Source organism: Triticum dicoccoides, chromosome 3A (assembly GCF_002162155.2).
Source record: "Triticum dicoccoides isolate Atlit2015 ecotype Zavitan chromosome 3A, WEW_v2.0, whole genome shotgun sequence".
Classification (NCBI taxonomy): domain Eukaryota; kingdom Viridiplantae; phylum Streptophyta; class Magnoliopsida; order Poales; family Poaceae; genus Triticum; species Triticum dicoccoides.
Window position 1 is genome coordinate 566,491,421 of NC_041384.1, and position 18,757 is coordinate 566,510,177.

Consider the following 18,757-nt stretch of genomic DNA (forward strand, 5'->3'; position numbering starts at 1 on the left):
CGCCGCAAGCGCTCCTGCGAGCGTCGTGGCTTTTAGCAGGAGTATAATTTTTGTTTCATAAGGCGATCTCATTAGTTTTGGGACGCAAATGATAAATCCCGAACGTTCAGGAATTTTTAGCGTCCTTAATTATGTAAAAGGGAAAGTTTGAAAACCTTGTGTGTTCGTACGCATTTTGCAAGTACGTGCATATAGCACAAACTTTACTATATACTATCGCACTACACGTCTCTCTCGATATATGCTTGCAGACTGTGCTACTCCCTCCGTCCAGGTTAATAAGCCATCTTTGGTTGTGCACCGTGACCAAGAAGGAGGGAAGACTTATACACCTACGGAGGGAATACTACTATTACTTAGTACGTGCAAATGCACGTTTTAACATTACGATGCGGTTTTTGTAAAAGTAGAAAAACAACACTAGTCAAGCTTGTGAAACGATTCAATGCAAAACAAATGCAAAAATGCTTGTTTAATTGTTTACTTTTAGCTTCCTTCTCTGTGGTTATTTCTCTGTCATACTTTGTACGGAGTATCTCACTGGTTGGAAAGGCATGCAAATTCCCAAACCGCTTCCTACACCCTGTATCGAATTTTTTGCCTAACAAGTTGTGCCGTGCAATTGGAATTCCAACTTGAGTACTACTAGTAGTAGGAGTACCAGGGGCCAGTTCTTTTAGGTTTCTAGATTAGTAATCCCATAACTACTACCTCCGTCATGGTTTATTGGTCCTCATTGTAATCTATGTCAAATTTTGATCATAAATTTAACTAATGAAATGTTAGTGCATGTCACATGCACTACTCCATCCGTCTAGGTGAGTAAGTCATCTTAGGCTGTGCACCATGACCAAGGAGGAGGAGAAAACGAGAAACGTTAATGTTTATTTGCTAATTAATAGTATTGCATGCAATGAACTAACCACTTCATGTCGTGTTTGATATCTCAAGTCATTAAAAGCATGCACTCTCTTTATCTATTATTGGTTGATATGTCAAGAAACAAGAAACGAGGTAGAAGTTAATGCACCCCGCCTAAGTGTTTTGGGATTATTTGGTTGTCGTAAGATGACTTACACACCTAGACAGAGGGATTACAATGGTGAGGAATAAACTAGTTAAATCTTTGGTCAAAATTTAGCACAAATTACAATGGTGAGGAATAAACCAGGACAGAGTAGTAGTTTAGAAGCCCAAATAAATGAGTGAGGCGCCTTATTGTTACTCTCCACCATGACTAGTCTTGTGGGAAAAGCTGGGGAAGCCGCCAAAAGAACTGGCCCTAGGAGTATTAGCTAGGGATCGAGTGTGCGAGATGAACCGGAGAAAGTAAATGCAGAGAGATGAAATGCAAAAAAACAGAGGGATGTGATGGTTGCTTGTCCGTTTATTTTACCAGGCCACTTATTACTGGGAGTGGTTGGGTTTTGTGACTATTTTAGATTAGAATATAGTACTCATCCGGTGCTAGTAGTAGAGCAGAGTCCTACTCTACTACTCTACTCAAGCAAGTTAGGGCATAGCACTGTAGGGAGTACCAGTACTGTGATCACTTAAGCAAGTTGTCTGGCATCGACATGACCATACGCTGCTGGTATGTGTCTCGTAAGTCAAGCAACGTGATGTAGTCATCATCACCTGTCCACGTCCCGCAGCACATATTCGCTTCTCCATCTTTGTCCGCACATAATATCGTCCAATCTTCCATCCCTGCTAAGGCGCCTCCACCCCTCGTCCGAAACCCAAGCACTAACAATGGCAGAATCGAGCAGCGTCTGCCGAAAGAGTGGCTGGAATTCGCTCCCCATAGAGGTAATCAAGCTCATTGTTTCACTTGTGGACAATCTCGGTACCATGCCGCTCGCCACGTGCTCGTCGGGGATGTACCGTTTACTCAAAGCCCTCAGGCCGGAGCTTTTTAAGCCAACTCCTTGCTTGCTGATGCCGCCAGATCTTCAGAAACGGCGTGTCACGCTGCATAACGATCGTAGGGTGGCGAGCACCAACCCCCTTGAATGCGATCCGATCCCCGTCAGCCTCAACTACATTAACGGTATGTACTGGGTCGGCATGAACACATCTTGGATGGTGCTCGTCGACGGTCACGGCAGCTGGATGCTCGTGGAGGTCTACACCCGGCGATTGATCCCCCTTCCTTCGATTAACACTGCACTGCTTTGGCGCCGCGGCCCAGAATACTCGGAATCTTACAGTAGCCAACATGATACCAAGTTTGATTTGCTCAAGGTTGTAATCTGCCAAGTGCCCACAAGATCTGCGAATTATAAAGACTTTAGGCTAATTGCGTTCTTCAACCGCGGTCTCGCCTATCTGACAAGTCACTGCGGTAAGTGGATAAATCTGCACGTCCATCGCAGGATCATACATCCTCCATGGTTCTCTGATGCCATTGAACACAAGGGCTTCATTTACGTTGTCGACTCCTATGGTTGGACGTATTGCTAGCCTACTCTAGTCATCGCTACAAACGGTTGTTACAGCAGTATGTTACTTTCCTATGATATCATGATGGCTTGCTTATATTATTATCAACATTTGCTAAAAAAATATTCATGCTCATAACATGTTGTTCTTAAAATTGACTAAATCAAAAGCCTTTTTTTATTTGAATCCAACTTGATATGATGATGTAGGCCGCCTAGTGTCCCTACCCTTCCTAATCCCAGAACCTTTCAAAGAGTGCAGGTGGTTCCTGGCTCGATCATACGACGGCGAAAGATTGATGATCGTTCGCACGTACCGGACGTGTTGTTTCGCAGAATACAATCACAGTCACTGCAAGGTCTTTGAGCAGGATCCCAGCTTCTCTGGGCCTTCAGGATTTTTTGACTAGAGGCTGGTAAGTAGCCCTGTACACGCTCTCTATTTGTCGGACTGAATTATCTGATTAACCAGGAGATAACCGACGGCAAGGATCATGATGGCAGCGCGGTTTCGTTCATCAGGCAAAACTGTGTGTACACAACGTACCATGCGTCTCTGCATGCACCATACCCTGATATGTGTCGCCATGCTCTGTAGCCCAAAGTAGGAGAGAGGGTCGCAAGTATCAGACTTCGACCTGCTGGCTGGAGTTTCCCTCGTCAGGCACCCATCTGGTTCAAGCCGTCAGCCAATCTCCACAACTTAATAAATAGTAACGTCTAACTGAGCCAGTTAGTTAGATGCGTACACTTGGTGTAGTAGGATCTTTATTTAGTTTGATGCATACACTTGTTGTTTTTTGGTAGCCCTTTTGTAATGATGGTTGATGTTTGGTTTGGAAGAGAGAGCTGCATCTTCACTCTTCTGGCCTGCTTACTACTTCTGTTGCACCCCCAGCCCTGGTTGCTGCTGCTGCTATTTTCAATGCACAATCAGTAGTATATTTTGTCTGTTGGTTGAATAAATGTGTTGTTAGAACGACAAACACAATGTTTTGGAAGTTGTTGCATGGTTCGATCCTTTAGTGCCCCGTTACGTAGCGCATACTATTTTTCGTACGAAACACATTTTCCACTAGTTGATAACATGCAACCCACTGATGAAGGCCCAATAGAGAAGCCCATAATTAACTGGAAGGGAGGCTCTCACATGAATCCGTCCCAGGTACATGCTCATGGTCCCCTAAACATAAATAAGTAAATAAAGAAAGAAAGAAAGCTAAATGCTCATGCACCAGTTCTTTTGGAAAATAGGTAGCCCAGTATTTCTTTTTGAAGAATACCCAAGCTAGGCCTATTTGTTTTCTCCGAATTACTGGGCTGCAAATCTTTCAAGACGAGGAGGGATGCATTCCGGTCTGGCTTAAGAGTATGGTCAATGTCTATTAAAAGTAATATCAAAAGGGGTTGAAAATTCCAAAAAAATTATAGCAAATGGGATATAAGTTTTTTTTTGTTTTTGTTCTTCACTGATATCTTATACATATTTCATTGGATTTAACATGACATAGTACTAATTTATTTTTAAATTTATTTTAGTATGGCTATTAATTTTTGGATTAAGAATATTTCGTTCCCTAGCAAAAATTTGCGAATTTTCAAAATTTCCCACATATTTAGTTAATTTTTTAACCCTCGTACTGACCAAAAAATGGTCAGCAATTCTAAAAATGGAAAACGGGCTGCAATAAATTCCATATGAATTAGAAAATGAGTAAAAATTATAAAAATAATAGCAAATGGGCTGTACACGCCACAGATTTCGAGGCTGACTTGTTTACGCAAGGCTTTGTCAGTGAACACACAATTCTAGCAGCAGTGACTGTTGGATGTCCATCCAACGGCCGACGTGCTTCTTCAATCTCTGATCTTCCTGCTCCAACCGCCTAAACTAGCGCCAGCGGAACTGCCTGCTCCCTCCTCTTGTGGCCCGCTGTGATGCCGTGCAGGCTTCCCCGGCCCACCCTACTCCCTCCGCTAGCCTGGCCGCACGCAATCAACTGCCTCCTTATTACGCGAAAAAAATGATTCCTCCCACTGACATCTGGGGCGCACCGGTTGGGAGGCTGACCTGTGGGCCTACTAAGTTGACGCGTACGCAGGGCTTGTCAACTTAGTCAACAAACGATTCTAGCAGCAGTAACCGTTGGATTTGAATCGAACGGTCCTGCTGCTTCTTCAATTGCTGCTCTTCTTGCACCAGCCGCACAAACCAGCGCCGGGGAGACCACCTGCTCCTGCCTCCAGTGGCCAGCTGTGCTGCCGTTGAGGCCTCATCGCCCCCTACTACTCCCACCGCTAGTCAGGCCCTGCAGCGATGGTAGCCTCACACCGCAGTCGAACCAGTGAACCCTTGTACTCCTTTCCGCGTGGGCATCCACTGCCGCATCTTCCCCGGCTCTGCGTCATCCCCTTCCTAGGCCTCGCCGTCGTCCATCGCCTTGGTGCTCTCGACGCGGCGTGGTCAACGTGGTCAACAACATTTCATCGGAAGAGTACTGTACGTGGAGAAGCTGACAACTGGGTCCACAGCCACAGCCAATTTTTTGTGATTTGCCAAGTAAGTCACTTTGTCAGGCCTGTTGGGCTGCAAATCTTTCAAGACGAGGAGAGCTTTCATTCGGCTGGCCGAGAAAATGGCCCATCAGTAATGAGAAATGGGTTGTACATTTTTAAACCACATCAAATCGGCAATTAGTTTCAAATACCTTTTTTTCATTTCGAGATTTTAAATTACATTAATTTTTATGCATGGAGAATTTGTTGGATTTTATATTGATATACATTTATTTTTTAAATCAGTTTGAATGTGAGTCGAAATTTCGAGATTAAAAACAGTTCGGACCGCACCGAAATATGCAAAATTTCTTATAATTTTTTAACCGTGGCCACAATATGGGCTGTAATGCTAACAAAAAAATATGGGCTCCAAAAAACCTTAATAATTAGCAAATGGGTTGTGAATTATTAGAAATAATAGCAGATGGGATGTATGTTGTTTTCCACAGATTTGAGGCTTTCCTAAAAAAAAGGTTGACGCACAAGCAGTGACTGTTGGATGGCCATCCAACGGCTGTCGTGCTTCTTCAATCTCTGCTCTTCCTGCTCCAGCCGCTCAAACACGCGTCGGCGGGACTGCATGCTCCCTCCTCCCCGCGGCAGGCTCTGCTGCCGCGCAGGCCTCACCGCCCCACCGTACTCCCATCGCTGGCCTAGCCATCCCTCTACTCACCCACACCTGCTGTTATTCTCCGGCGACGGCAGACGAACCAGTAAACCCTCGTACAGTCGTACTCCCCTTCGCATGGGAAACAACCGCCGAGTCTTCCCTGCCTCCGTGTCGTTCCCTTCCTAGGCCTCACCGTCGTCCACCGCCCTGGTGCTCTCGGCGCAGCCTGGTCAACGACCGACATGCATCTGAAGTGGACTGTACGTGGAGAGGCCGACCACTGGGTCCACAGCCGCACGCAAGGAAATGCCTCATTATTACGTGCAAAATAATGATTCCTCCACCCGACATCAGGGACCCACCGAAACGGCCTCTATATTTTGCGAAAAAAACGTTACCGCCGCTGACATCTCGGACCCACCAGCTATATCTTTGTACGCAGGGAAGTGCCTCCTTATTACGCACAAAAAAATGAATACTCCCCCTGTTAGCTGGGACCCAGTATAGTGGCAGGCTGACTTGTGGGCCTACTAAGTTGACGGGGACGGAGGGCTTTATCAACTTAGTCAATATGCACGATTCTAGCTCCAGTGACCGTACGATGTCCATCCAATAGCCGTAGTGCTTCTTCAACCTCTGGTCTTTTTGCTCCAGCCGCCCAAACCAGCGCCGGTCGTGCCTCGTGCTCCTGCCTCCCGTGGCCAGCTGCGATGCGGAGGCCTCACCGCCCCCTACTACTCCCACCGCTGGTCAGGCCATCCCTCTACTCACCCACACCCCCTGTTATTCTGCGGCGATGGCAGCCTCACACCGCAGTGAACCAGTGAACCCTCGTACTCCTCTACGCGTGGGCATCCACTACCGCGTCTTCCCCGGCTCCGTGTCGTCCCCTTCCTAGGCCTCACCATCGTCCACCGCCCTGGTGCTCTCGGCGCGGCGTGGTCAACATGGTCAAGGAACGACTTCCATCGGACGTGGACTGTACGTGGAGAGGCTGACAACTGGGTCCACGGCCGCAGCAAGGAAGTGCCTCCTTATTACGTGCAAAATAATTATTCCTCTACCTAACAGCGGGGACCCACCGGGTGGGCCACCGTATTTCGCGAAAAAAACGTTTCCCCCTGACTGTTGGGACCCACCATCTACATCTTCGCACGCAAGGAAGTGCCTGACAGTCGGGACCCATCTGGTCGAAGCGTACGTAGCGTTGTCATTCTGGTCGTGAACGTGTACGTACATATATACTGGTGGATGTAGAGGCGCGCACGTGTCGTAGTAGAGGCGCGCACATAGCATGTACACGTATGTACAACGGCCAGGGTGCAAGAAAGAAAATACGGCCACGTATGTGTACATACGGGCGGGGTCTCGAACGCCTACTCGCACATACGTACAGCCAGGGCTCGTGTACATGGCTGGGTCGGAACGGAGAAACATCGTCGTCGTCGTGTTCATGGGGAGGCAATGGAATGCGTCGTGTTCATGGGGAGGCAACGGAATGCGTCATGTTCATGGGGAGGCAACGGAATGCATCGTGTTCATCGGGAGGCAACGGAATGCGTGGGAGCCAACCGGCTGGGTCGGAATGGAATGCGTGGTCGTGTTCATCATGAGGGCTTGGACGGAACATGTGATGGAAACGAGGCCTGGCGTACCGTAAAACGGAGGAAACGGACCTCCTACGTTCAGAACGGGGTCCTGTTGATCGGGAGGGGTGTGGCGTACCGCAAAACGGAGGAAACGGACCTCCTACGGTCGAAACAGGGGTCCTGTTGACCGGGAGGGGTGTGGCGTACCGCAAAACGGACCTCCTACGGTCGAAACGGGGGTCCTGTTCATCGGGAGGGGTGTGGCGTACCGCAAAACGGACGAAACGGACCTCCTATGGTCGAAACGGGGGTCCTGTTCATCGGGAGGGGTGTGGCGTACCGCAAAATGGGACTCCACGGGATACTGTTCATCTCCACCGTCGACCTCCTCCAGCCTCCACGGGCTCCTGTTCATCCAGCCTCCATTGCGCGCTACTCCACCCGCTACTGTTCAACCACCCCTCCACGGGCACCCCTCCACCGTCTACTGTTCATCCAGCCCTCCACACCACGGGGTCCTATTCAACCACCCCTCCACGGGCACCCCTCCATCGTCTACTGTTCATCCAGCCCTCCACACCACGGGGTCCTGTTCATCCACCCCTCCACGGGCACCCCTCCATCATCTATTGTTTATCCAGCCCTGCACCACACCACGAGGTCCTGTTCATCCAGAGGCAACGCCACCGCTCACTGTTCATCCAAACCCCCCGCAACGCTCACTGTTCATCCCATCAATCGGCTTCAGTTAGCAGCAGTAGCGAAGGAATTGCTCGATCGGGTTCAGTTAACAGCCATCGATCGATTGCTCGGGTTCAGTAACGCGTAGCCTGCAGTGCAATCGCTCAGGTTCAGTTAGAGCCCAACGCCTCGCTCGGGTTCAGTTAGAGCCAACGCCTCACACACACGCGCATACGTGTGCGAGAGAAACGCGCATCGCTCGGCCCCCGACCTCCCACCGTAACCGGGAACTCCCCGAAATTTTCCTCCCCCTCGCTTCTACCACGGTTTTTTCTGTCATGGACGGCCCAAAGAATGTCATGCAGCTGCATCTCCGGGCCGCCCAGGACGAAAAGCCCATTTTCTGTCATGATTTTTTGTCATAGAAGTAGGAGCCCACCACATCTATGATGATACCGGGTTTTGTCACAATTATCGTCATAGAAGTGTCATATGTATGACAGAAAAAAATTTCGTTCGGCCCAAAATGTCACGGATGTGTCTTTTTTTGTAGTGTTTATTCTCTGATTTAAATGAATAACCATCTCGCATCAAACAAGATCCAGATATAATGTTTATGCTTAACGCTGGCACCAAATAACAATTATTCAAGTCTAAAACTAATCCTGAAGGTAGATGTAGAGGTAGCGTGCCGACGACGTTCACATCGACTTTGCAACCATTTCCCATGCGCATCGTCACCTCATCCTTAGCCAATCTTCGCTTAATCCGTAGAGCCTGTTTCGAGTTGCAAGTATTAGCAACATAACCAGTATCGAATATCCAGGTGCTACTACGAGCATTAGTAAGGTACACATCAATAACATGTATATCAAATATACCTCTCACTTTGCCATCCTTCTTTTCCGCCAAATACTTGGGGCAATTCCACTTCCAGTGACTAGTCCCTTTGCAGTAGAAGCACTCAGTCTCAGGCTTAGGTCCAGACTTGGTCTTCTTCACTTGAGCAGCAACTTGCTTGTCATTCTTCTTGAAGTTCCCCTTCTTCCCTTTGCCCTTCTTGAAACTGGTGGTCTTGTTGACCATCAACCCTTGATGCTCCTTCTTGATTTCTACCTCCACAGCTTTTAGCATCGTGAAGAGCTCGGGAATAGTCTTATCCATCCCTTGCATATTATAGTTCATCATGAAGCTTTTGTAGCTTGGTGGCAGTGATTGAAGAACTCTGTCAATGACACTATCAACCGGAAGATTAACTCCCAGCTGAGTCAAGTGATTGTGGTACCCAGACATTCTGAGTATGTGCTCATTGACAGAACTATTCTCCTCCATTTTGCAGTTGTAGAACTTATTGGAGACTTCGTATCTCTCAATCCGGGCATTTGCTTGAAATATTAACTTCAACTCCTAGAACATCTCATATGCTCCATGACGTTCAAGACATCGTTGAAGTCCCGGTTCTAAGCCGTAAAGCATGGCACACTGAACTATCGAGTAGTCATCAGCTTTGCTCTGCCAGGTGTTCATAACATCTGGAGTTACTCCTGCAGCGGGTTTGGCACCTAGCGGTGCTTCCAGGACATAATTCTTCTGTGCAGCAATGAGGATAATCCTCAAGTTGCGGACCCAATCCGTGTAGTTGCTACCATCATCTTTCAACTTAGCTTTCTCTAGGAACGCATTAAAATTCAACGGAACAGTAGCACGGGCCATTTATCTACAATAACATAGACATGCAAAATACTATCAGGTACTAAGCTCATGATAAATTAAAGTTCAAATTAATCATATTTCTTAAGAACTCCCACTTAGACAGACATCCCTCTAATCATCTAAGTGATCCATATCAACTAAACCATGTCCGATCATCATGTGAGATGGAGTAGTTTTCAGTGGTGAACATCACTATGTTGATCATATCTACTATATGATTCAAGCTCGACCTTTCGGTCTCAGTGTTCCAAGGCCATATCTGCATATGCTAGGCTCGTCAAGTTTAACCCGAGTATTCTGCATGTGCAAAACTGGCTTGCACCCGTTGTATGTGAACGTAGAGCTTATCACACCCGATCATCACGTGGTGTCTCGGCACGACTAACTGTAGCAACGGTGCATACTCAGGGAGAACACTTGTACCTTAAAATTTAGTGAGAGATCATCTTATAATTCTATCGCCGAACTAAGCAAAATAAGATGCATAAAGGATAAACATCACATGCAATCAAATAAGTGATATGATATGGCCATCATCATCTTGTGCCTTTGATCTCCATCTCTAAGCACCATCATGATCACCATCGTCACCGGCTTGACACTTTGATCTCCATCGAAGCATCGTTGTCGTCTCGCCAACTATTGCTTATACGACTATCGCTACCACTTAGTGATAAAGTAAAGCAATTACATGGCGATTGCATTTCATACAATAAAGCGACAACCATATGGCTCCTTCCAGTTGCCGATAACTGTTACAAAACATGATCATCTCATACAACAAATTATATATCATCACGTCTTAACCATATCACATCACAACATGCCCTGCAAAAACAAGTTAGACGTCCTCTACTTTGTTGTTGCAAGTTTTACGTGGCTGCTATAGGCTTCTAGCAATAACCGTTCTTACCTATGGCATAAAAACCACAACGTGGTATAGTGGTTGCTTTTTTATCTTCATAAAGAACCTTGTTCATTGAATCTGATTCAACTAAAATTGGAGAAACTGACACTCGCCAGCCACCTATGTGCAAAGCACGTCGGCAGAACCAGTCTCATGAATGCGGTCATGTAATGTCGGTCCGGGCCATTTCATCCAACAATACCGCTGAATCAAGAAACAACTAGTGACGGCAAGCAATATGTATATACCCATGCCCACAACTCCTTTGTGTTCTACTCGTGCATATAACATCCACGCATAGACCTGGCTCGGATGCCACTATTGGGGAACGTAGTAATTTAAAATTTTGCCTACGATCACGCAAGATCTATCTAGGAGAAGCATATCAACGAGCGGGAAGAGTGAGTCCACGTACCCTCGTAGACCGAAAGCGGAAGCGTTAAGTAACGCGGTTGATGTAGTCGAACGTCTTCACGATCCAATCGATCAAGTACCGAACGCACGGCACCTCCGTGATCTGCACACGTTCAGCTCGGTGACGTCCCTCGAACTCTAGATCCAACTGAGGCCGAGGGAGAGTTTCGTCAGCATGACGGCGTGGTGACGGTGATGATGAAGTTACCGACGCAGGGCTTCGCCTAAGCACTATGATAATATGACCGAGGTGGAAATCTGTGGAGGGGGGCACCACACACGGCTAAGAGATCAACTTGTGTGTATATGGGTGCCTCCCTCCCCCGTATATAAAGGAGTGGAGGAGGGGGCCGGCCGGCCTCATGGGGTGCGCCCCAAGGGGGGAATCCTACTCCTACTATAAAGTTGTGGAGAGAAGGAAAGGGAAGAGGGAGAGAAGGAAAGAGGGGCCGGACCCCCTCCCAATTGGGATTGGGCTTGGGGGGGGGGGCTCCTCTTGGCCTCCTCCTCCTCTCTTCCACTAAAGCCCATGAAGGCCCATTAACCCCCCGGGGGGTTCCGGTAACCCCCCGGTACTCCAAAAAATGCCCGAACCTATCTGAAACCTTTCTAGTGTCCAAACATAACCTTCCAATATATCAATCTTTATGTCTCGACCATTTCGAGACTCCTCGTCATGTCCGTGATCACATCCGGGACTCCGAACAACCTTCGGTACATCAAATCACATAACTCACAATACATATCATCATCGAACGTTAAGCGTGCGGACCCTACGAGTTCGAGAACTATGTAGCCATGACCGAGACTCATCTTCGGTCAATAACCAATAGCAGAACCTGGATGCTCACATATTCTATGAAGATCTTTATCGGTCAAACCACATAACAACATACGTTGTTCCCTTTGTCATTGGTATGTTACTTGCCCGAGATTTGATCGTTGGTATCATCATACCTAGTTCAATCTCGTTACCGGCAAGTCTCTTTACTCGTTCCGTAATGCAACATCCCGCAACTAACTCATTAGTCACATTGCTTGCAAGGCTTATAGTGATGTGCATTGCCGAGAGGGCCCAAAGATACCTCTCCAACAATCACAGTGACAAATCCTAATCTCGATCTATGCCAACTCAACAAACACCATCGGAGACCCCTGAAGAGCATCTTTATAATCACTCAGTTATGTTGTGCGTTTGATAGCACACAAAGTGTTCCTTCGTTATTTGGGAGTTACATAATCTCATAGTCATAGGAACATGTATAAGTTATGAAGAAAGCAATAGCAATAAACTAAACGATCATAGTGCTAAGCTAACGGATGGGTCATGTCAATCACATCATTATCTAATGATGTGATCTCGTTTATCAAATGACAACTCATGTCTATGGTTAGGAAACTTAATCATCTTTGATTAACGAGCTAGTCAACTAGAGGCATACTAGTGACACTCTGTTTGTCTATGTATTCACACATGTACTAAGTTTCCGGTTAATACAATTCTAGCATGAATAATAAACATTTATCATGATATAAGGAAATATAAATAACAACTTTATTATTGCCTCTAGGGAATATTTCCTTCAGTAGGTACAATTGCAATATTACTTATTAGCAATTTTAGAAAAGGGCGGAATATAAAAGTGAGCCTAACAGTTGCTACAGTGAGTCAAGTTCTAGCACAATATGATAATAACAATATGGTAAGTAGAACAACACAACATGATAACAAGTGCAAGGTGGACCAAAGAAAACCATAGGCAAGAGCTAGGGTTAGGGATAACCGAAACTCCAGACACGGAGATGTATCCCGACATTCACTTCTTTGAGGGGTGCTAGTCACCATTGGATGGGTGGGTGTTACCAGGAAGGCACACCAACTAAGGCTTACCCTATTCTCCTTGAGATGTCTCAACAAACATTCGGGGTAAATCAGAAGTTCATTTCTCATTGGAGCACTCCTATTGCCTTGGAGTCTCAAACCTCCAAGAGTAACTGGATCAAGGGTGAAATGCTCAAAACTTGCTGAAATTACACATTTCCGTGGTTAAAAGAGGGAGAAGGGGTGGATTTATCACTTGGCAAAATCTCTCTCAAGAACTTTCACGAATCTCTCTGGGATCTAGGTTTTGGTGCAAGAGAAAGTAAGAGGGGGTACTTGGGTGTTCTAGGGTTCATGTGAGTGCAATGGTCAAACCTCAACAAAGTGGCAGAGAGTATTTATGTCTCCCATGCGAACAAGTCATTTTGGGTAGAAAACTTGTGCATGGACAGTCTACCGATGGGTATTGCAAAATAGTAGCTGAAGAAGCAAGTGCGCAGAACAAGGGTCAAACACTTAGGACAAAACTGCACGTGACAGTCCGAGTGTCTGGACAGACGTCCAGCCACAAATATGAGCGGGTGCCTCCCCCTAGGACTAACGCTCGGACAGTTGCCCGGACAGTCTGGCCATGTGTTTCTTGCAGGATAGAACATGGGTTTAAGGGAAGCTGTTTAGCTTTGGGGTTTTCTTTGATAGGCTAAATAAATATGCGATTTGAGCGAGTCATTTGCATGTCCACAATGATCCCCTCTTAATAGTGTGGGATCTCTAAAGTCAAGAACAAGTAAAAACTGGGTACCTTTCTTCATCGTGGCATATGACTTGAAATATGATCGCTTTTAGAGGTTTCATGATCCACGCATAACACATCCATGGGAACTAAACATGTAGGTATTCTTAATAAACATATTAGTCCAGAATAGCTATGTTGTCATCAATATCAAAATAAGATCAAGGGCATGATTGGACTTTAAACATCATCAAACAGTGTGTGTGGTGTGGGTTCTGAAGATAATAAACCAACATGATAATTGTGCAAGGACGTTCTTGCTCCTAGATCATGCTGACCTCTTGTAGATCAATCTTAGCTAGGGACTCCTCGTTCTCGTTGCCCTCGCCTTCAACACTGTCTTTAGACCATGTCACCTAAGTTCTCACCTCCTCTGGTACCTCATGTTGTGCGCCCCATGTACCTCTTCCTCACGTCGGTCCGTGACAACAACCGCCAGTGCGTATGGTTTCACCATCGCAAGGGCCTCAGATCCTCCATCAGTTGGCTTCGGGCGGGCAACGTCCACAGAGGGAGCCTCGTAAACGCCCACACCAACTTCTGGGTTGTCCTTGTTCACCTCCAACGCGCTCCCCAAAGGTTGCACCCGGCTTCGCCATTGTTGTAGTTCATGCAATCGCCATGGATCGCCGATCTGGTGGCCGAGCATGATTAGGTGGAATCAGGGTTTAAGGTGCTCCTCCACACCAACCCTACGACGCCTTAAGTAATCCAGAGCATTCCATTCCTTGGAGGAGAGGTTATGTTGTGTGCCTCCTTGAATTCTGGCTGCCGTGTAGATGTCTGACTCCGAGACGCACCCTTTTCAATATGCTCCAAGCTGACACCGACACGGGCGCAGAGCCCTTGTATGGAGCCTTAACAGATTGGCCAACCTTGGCAACATGGGTTTTCCAAAACCACGGTAATCTAAACCGTCGACATTTAAATGACTAGGCAAGTATTACTGCCATGTTGATTTTTTTAAAGATACCTCTTTCTCAAATAATAACGAAAACACGATATTGGGAATGGCATGATTTATAAAACTATGGTATTTGTATACGGTAAACACACCGGAGTCTCCCAAACCGTTGTATTCTTCCAATACTCTAAAAAATAAGCAACCGAACGTGGTCTTGGAGTTTTGAAAAGAAAAAGATGACGATGAGTGTTTCCAACAAAAAATTATGACAAGATGATAAACATGGGTATACGCCTTAACATTTTCTTTATTATATTACAGTGCACATTGATCAATTTACGATGAATAAACCATAGAGGGTTGATATTATGTATCCCTCCGTAAAAAAATACTCCCTTCCTACTGATCTAAACGCTCTTATATTAGTTTACGGAAGGAGTATAGACTTTAATGATCTAAACGTTCTTATATTTCTTTACGGATGGAGTAACTCAGATTTTGGAGCCCAAAAAGTCACAATCATCAAAGCAAACAGATTTTGACAAAAAAAAAGCTTACTGTGCATCATCATTAGAGATGAATAGACAAAACCCGTCTAATTTCTTAAATCTGATTCTCGAAATGAAAATTTGAAAACAAAAAAACACGCCGTTGCCGGGGATCCCAAACCGTTGTATTCTTCCAATACTCTAAAAAATAAGCAACCGAACGTGGTCTTGGAGTTTTGAAAAGAAAAAGATGACGATGAGTGTTTCCAACAGAAAATTATGACAAGATGATAAACATGGGTATACGCCTTAACATTTTCTTTATTATATTACAGTGCACATTGATCAATTTACGATGAATAAACCATAGAGGGTTGATATTATGTATCCCTCCGTAAAAAAATACTCCCTCCGTACTGATCTAAACACTGTTATATTAGTTTACGGAAGGAGTATAGACTTTAATGATCTAAACGTTCTTATATTTCTTTACGGATGGAGTAACTCAGATTTTGGAGCCCAAAAAGTCACAATCATCAAAGCAAACAGATTTTGACAAAAAAAAAGCTTACTGTGCATCATCATTAGAGATGAATAGACAAAACCCGTCTAATTTCTTAAATCTGATTCTCGAAATGAAAATTTGAAAACAAAAAAACACGCCGTTGCCGGGGATCCCAAACCATTGTATTCTTCCAATACTCTAAAAAATAAGCAATCGAACGTGGTCTTGGAGTTTTGAAAAGAAAAAGGTGACGATGAGTGTTTCCAACAGAAAATTATGACAAGATGACAAACATGGGTATACGCCTTAACATTTTCTTTATTATATTACAGTGCACATTGATCAATTTACGATGAATAAACCATAGAGGGTTGATATTATGTACCCCTCCGTAAAAAAATACTCCCTCCGTACTGATTTAAACGCTCTTATATTAGTTTACGGAAGGAGTATAGACTTTAATGATCTAAACGTTCTTATATTTCTTTACGGATGGAGTAACTCAAATTTTGGAGCCCAAAAAGTCACAATCATCAAAGCAAACAGATTTTGACAAAAAAAAGCTTACTGTGCATCATCATTAGAGATGAATAGACAAAACCCGTCTGATTTCTTAAATCTGATTCTCGAAATGAAAATTTGAAAACAAAAAAACACGCCGTTGCCGGGGATCCCAAACCATTGTATTCTTCCAATACTCTAAAAAATAAGCAACCGAACGTGGTCTTGGAGTTTTGAAAAGAAAAAGATGACGATGAGTGTTTCCAACAGAAAATTATGACAAGATGATAAACATGGGTATACGCCTTAACATTTTCTTTATTATATTACAGTGCACATTGATCAATTTACGATGAATAAACCATAGAGGGTTGATATTATGTACCCCTCCGTAAAAAAATACTCCCTCCGTACTGATTTCAACGCTCTTATATTAGTTTACGGAAGGAGTATAGACTTTAATGATCTAAACGTTCTTATATTTCTTTACGGATGGAGTAACTCAGATTTTGGAGCCCAAAAAGTCACAATCATCAAAGCAAACAGATTTTGACAAAAAAAAAGCTTATTGTGCATCATCATTAGAGATGAATAGACAAAACCCGTCTAATTTCTTAAATCTGATTCTCGAAATGAAAATTTGAAAACAAAAAAACACGCCGTTGCCGGGGATCCAAAACCATTGTATTCTTCCAATACTCTAAAAAATAAGCAACCGAACGTGGTCTTGGAGTTTTGAAAAGAAAAAGATGACGATGAGTGTTTCCAACGGAAAATTATGACAAGATGATAAACATGGGTATACGCCTTAACATTTTCTTTATTATATTACAGTGCACATTGATCAATTTACGATGAATAAACCATAGAGGGTTGATATTATGTACCCCTCCGTAAAAAAATACTCCCTCCGTACTGATTTAAACGCTCTTATATTAGTTTACGGAAGGAGTATAGACTTTAATGATCTAAACGTTCTTATATTTCTTTACGGATGGAGTAACTCAGATTTTGGAGCCCAAAAAGTCACAATCATCAAAGCAAACAGATTTTGACAAAAAAAAAAAGCTTACTGTGCATCATCATTAGAGATGAATAGACAAAACCCGTCTAATTTCTTAAATCTGATTCTCGAAATGAAAATTTGAAAACAAAAAAACACGCCGTTGCCGGGGATCCGTCTAATTTCTTAAATCTGATTCTCAAAATGAAAATTTGAAAACAAAAAACACGCCGTTGCCGGGGATCGAACCCGGGTCACCCGCGTGACAGGCGGGAATACTTACCACTATACTACAACGACTTTGTTGAATTTATTTCTATAGAAGTCTATAAAACCTAGGGCAAGATCCACTGAACCCAACTCACATCAAATTCTGTTTCTAGCACAGAAGCTGATATAAAGAGCATTAACAGAGCAGGCGATGCATTGCAAATCAGATGGATGACCAGGTCGGTGCTAATGTAAGTGTGAGGGTATTCACTAGCTCCCAGCTTGCACACATCAGGTGACTAAGATAACGAGCCTTGTGAAGTTCTGCCTCACACGACATCATCTCCCCGCCATCTCCGGCTATAAAATCCCAACGGTGAAGCTTCCCCATCATGTAAATCATGTCTGCCACCGCCTCCTAGTCACTTCTCGATGACAATGTTGTCGTGCCGACCAGCAGGGGATTGGCTCAACATTCTCGACAACGAGAGTATGCTTTCACAGTTGCCTCATCTCCATGCGTCGCACTTCTCGTGGCCACCACAACATTCTCCTTGTGCCGCGACACATGGAACGACTGGTGTGGCGGCGGGCATAGTGGACCTGTTGCCTCAGGCGCCATCCTCCGGCGAGAAGATTATATCATCGCCTCCGATGCCTCCCAACCTCCGCCCCGCCCCCTTTCAGACCAAGCTCGAGACCTGAGACACAACGAGTGTCGTTATGGCGGGGAGGAGTGGTATATCACCCTCTTTGCTTGTCGCTCTGAGGAGTCGTTGGAGGCTCAGTCTGCCGCTAGACAACCACACCCTCATCTACCTTGACGAGGACTAGACGACGTGAGTCTTTTGCATTGTTTCTTGTGCCTGTTTTCTAAAAAGCATGTCCACCCTTGCATTGAGCTTGACTGCAACCATTATTGGACTATATCAACGGAGTCATCGTAAGGTCTGCGAGAGAATTTGCACGATGTCTTCTTGTTTTTTTCTTGCGAATAATGTCTTCTTGGTTTGCTTGATGCTAGCTCTAATACACGCATTTTCTCTTAAAAGAACTCTAATATACGCCTCATCACTTGCTTGATGCTACCTCTGCTGCTCTTCGTAAAAAAAAAATCGGCCGTGAGAGACGAGGGAACCGAGGAAACGAAAATCGCCATCATGAACCGATTCCGCCCGTCTGTCACGAGTTGGCGCGGAGGGAGGCAGCCCCGTTCCCGCCCTCCCGGGCCAGCCGAAATTTCACGATGCCACCCGTCGCCCCGCCCACCCACCAAAAGAAGAAAGAAACTTGTAGGGCGCGTGGGACCGACTACTGTGGCTGTGGGAGCGCGGGCTGGGGAGCGAAATTTCGAAATCCCCTCGAAACTCTTGGCCGCTCTCTCTATCACTTGGTGGGGAATTCCCCTCCCCTCCGCGCCCCCGCCGCCCGCTCCCACTTCGCTTCCTACGCTCCTCCGCCTCGCCGCGCCGCCACCTACCCAAACCTCCGCCCGGGCTCCCGCTCCCCGACGTCGACGCCTGCCCGGGAGCGAGCGAGCGGACGGAGCACCCTTCCGCGGCGACCTCCGGCTTCAGGTGAGGACCAATCTCCACACCCCCTCCCCCGCCCCCA

General features: G+C 45.6%; 1 protein-coding gene and 1 non-coding gene across 2 annotated transcripts in view; one reads left to right on the forward strand and one right to left on the reverse strand.

Moving 5' to 3' along the window:
* Positions 1-17,161: 17,161 nt before the first annotated feature.
* TRNAD-GUC lies at positions 17,162-17,233 on the reverse strand. Its single transcript has one exon. It is a non-coding gene; the product is annotated as a tRNA-Asp (tRNA).
* Positions 17,234-18,524: 1,291 nt separating this feature from the next.
* Positions 18,525-18,757, forward strand: part of LOC119269214 — a 7,145-nt gene continuing 6,912 nt past the window's right edge. The window contains exon 1 of the mRNA XM_037551007.1: positions 18,525-18,720. The gene's annotated coding sequence lies outside the window, so the exon portion shown is untranslated. The remainder of the gene's footprint in view (positions 18,721-18,757) is intronic.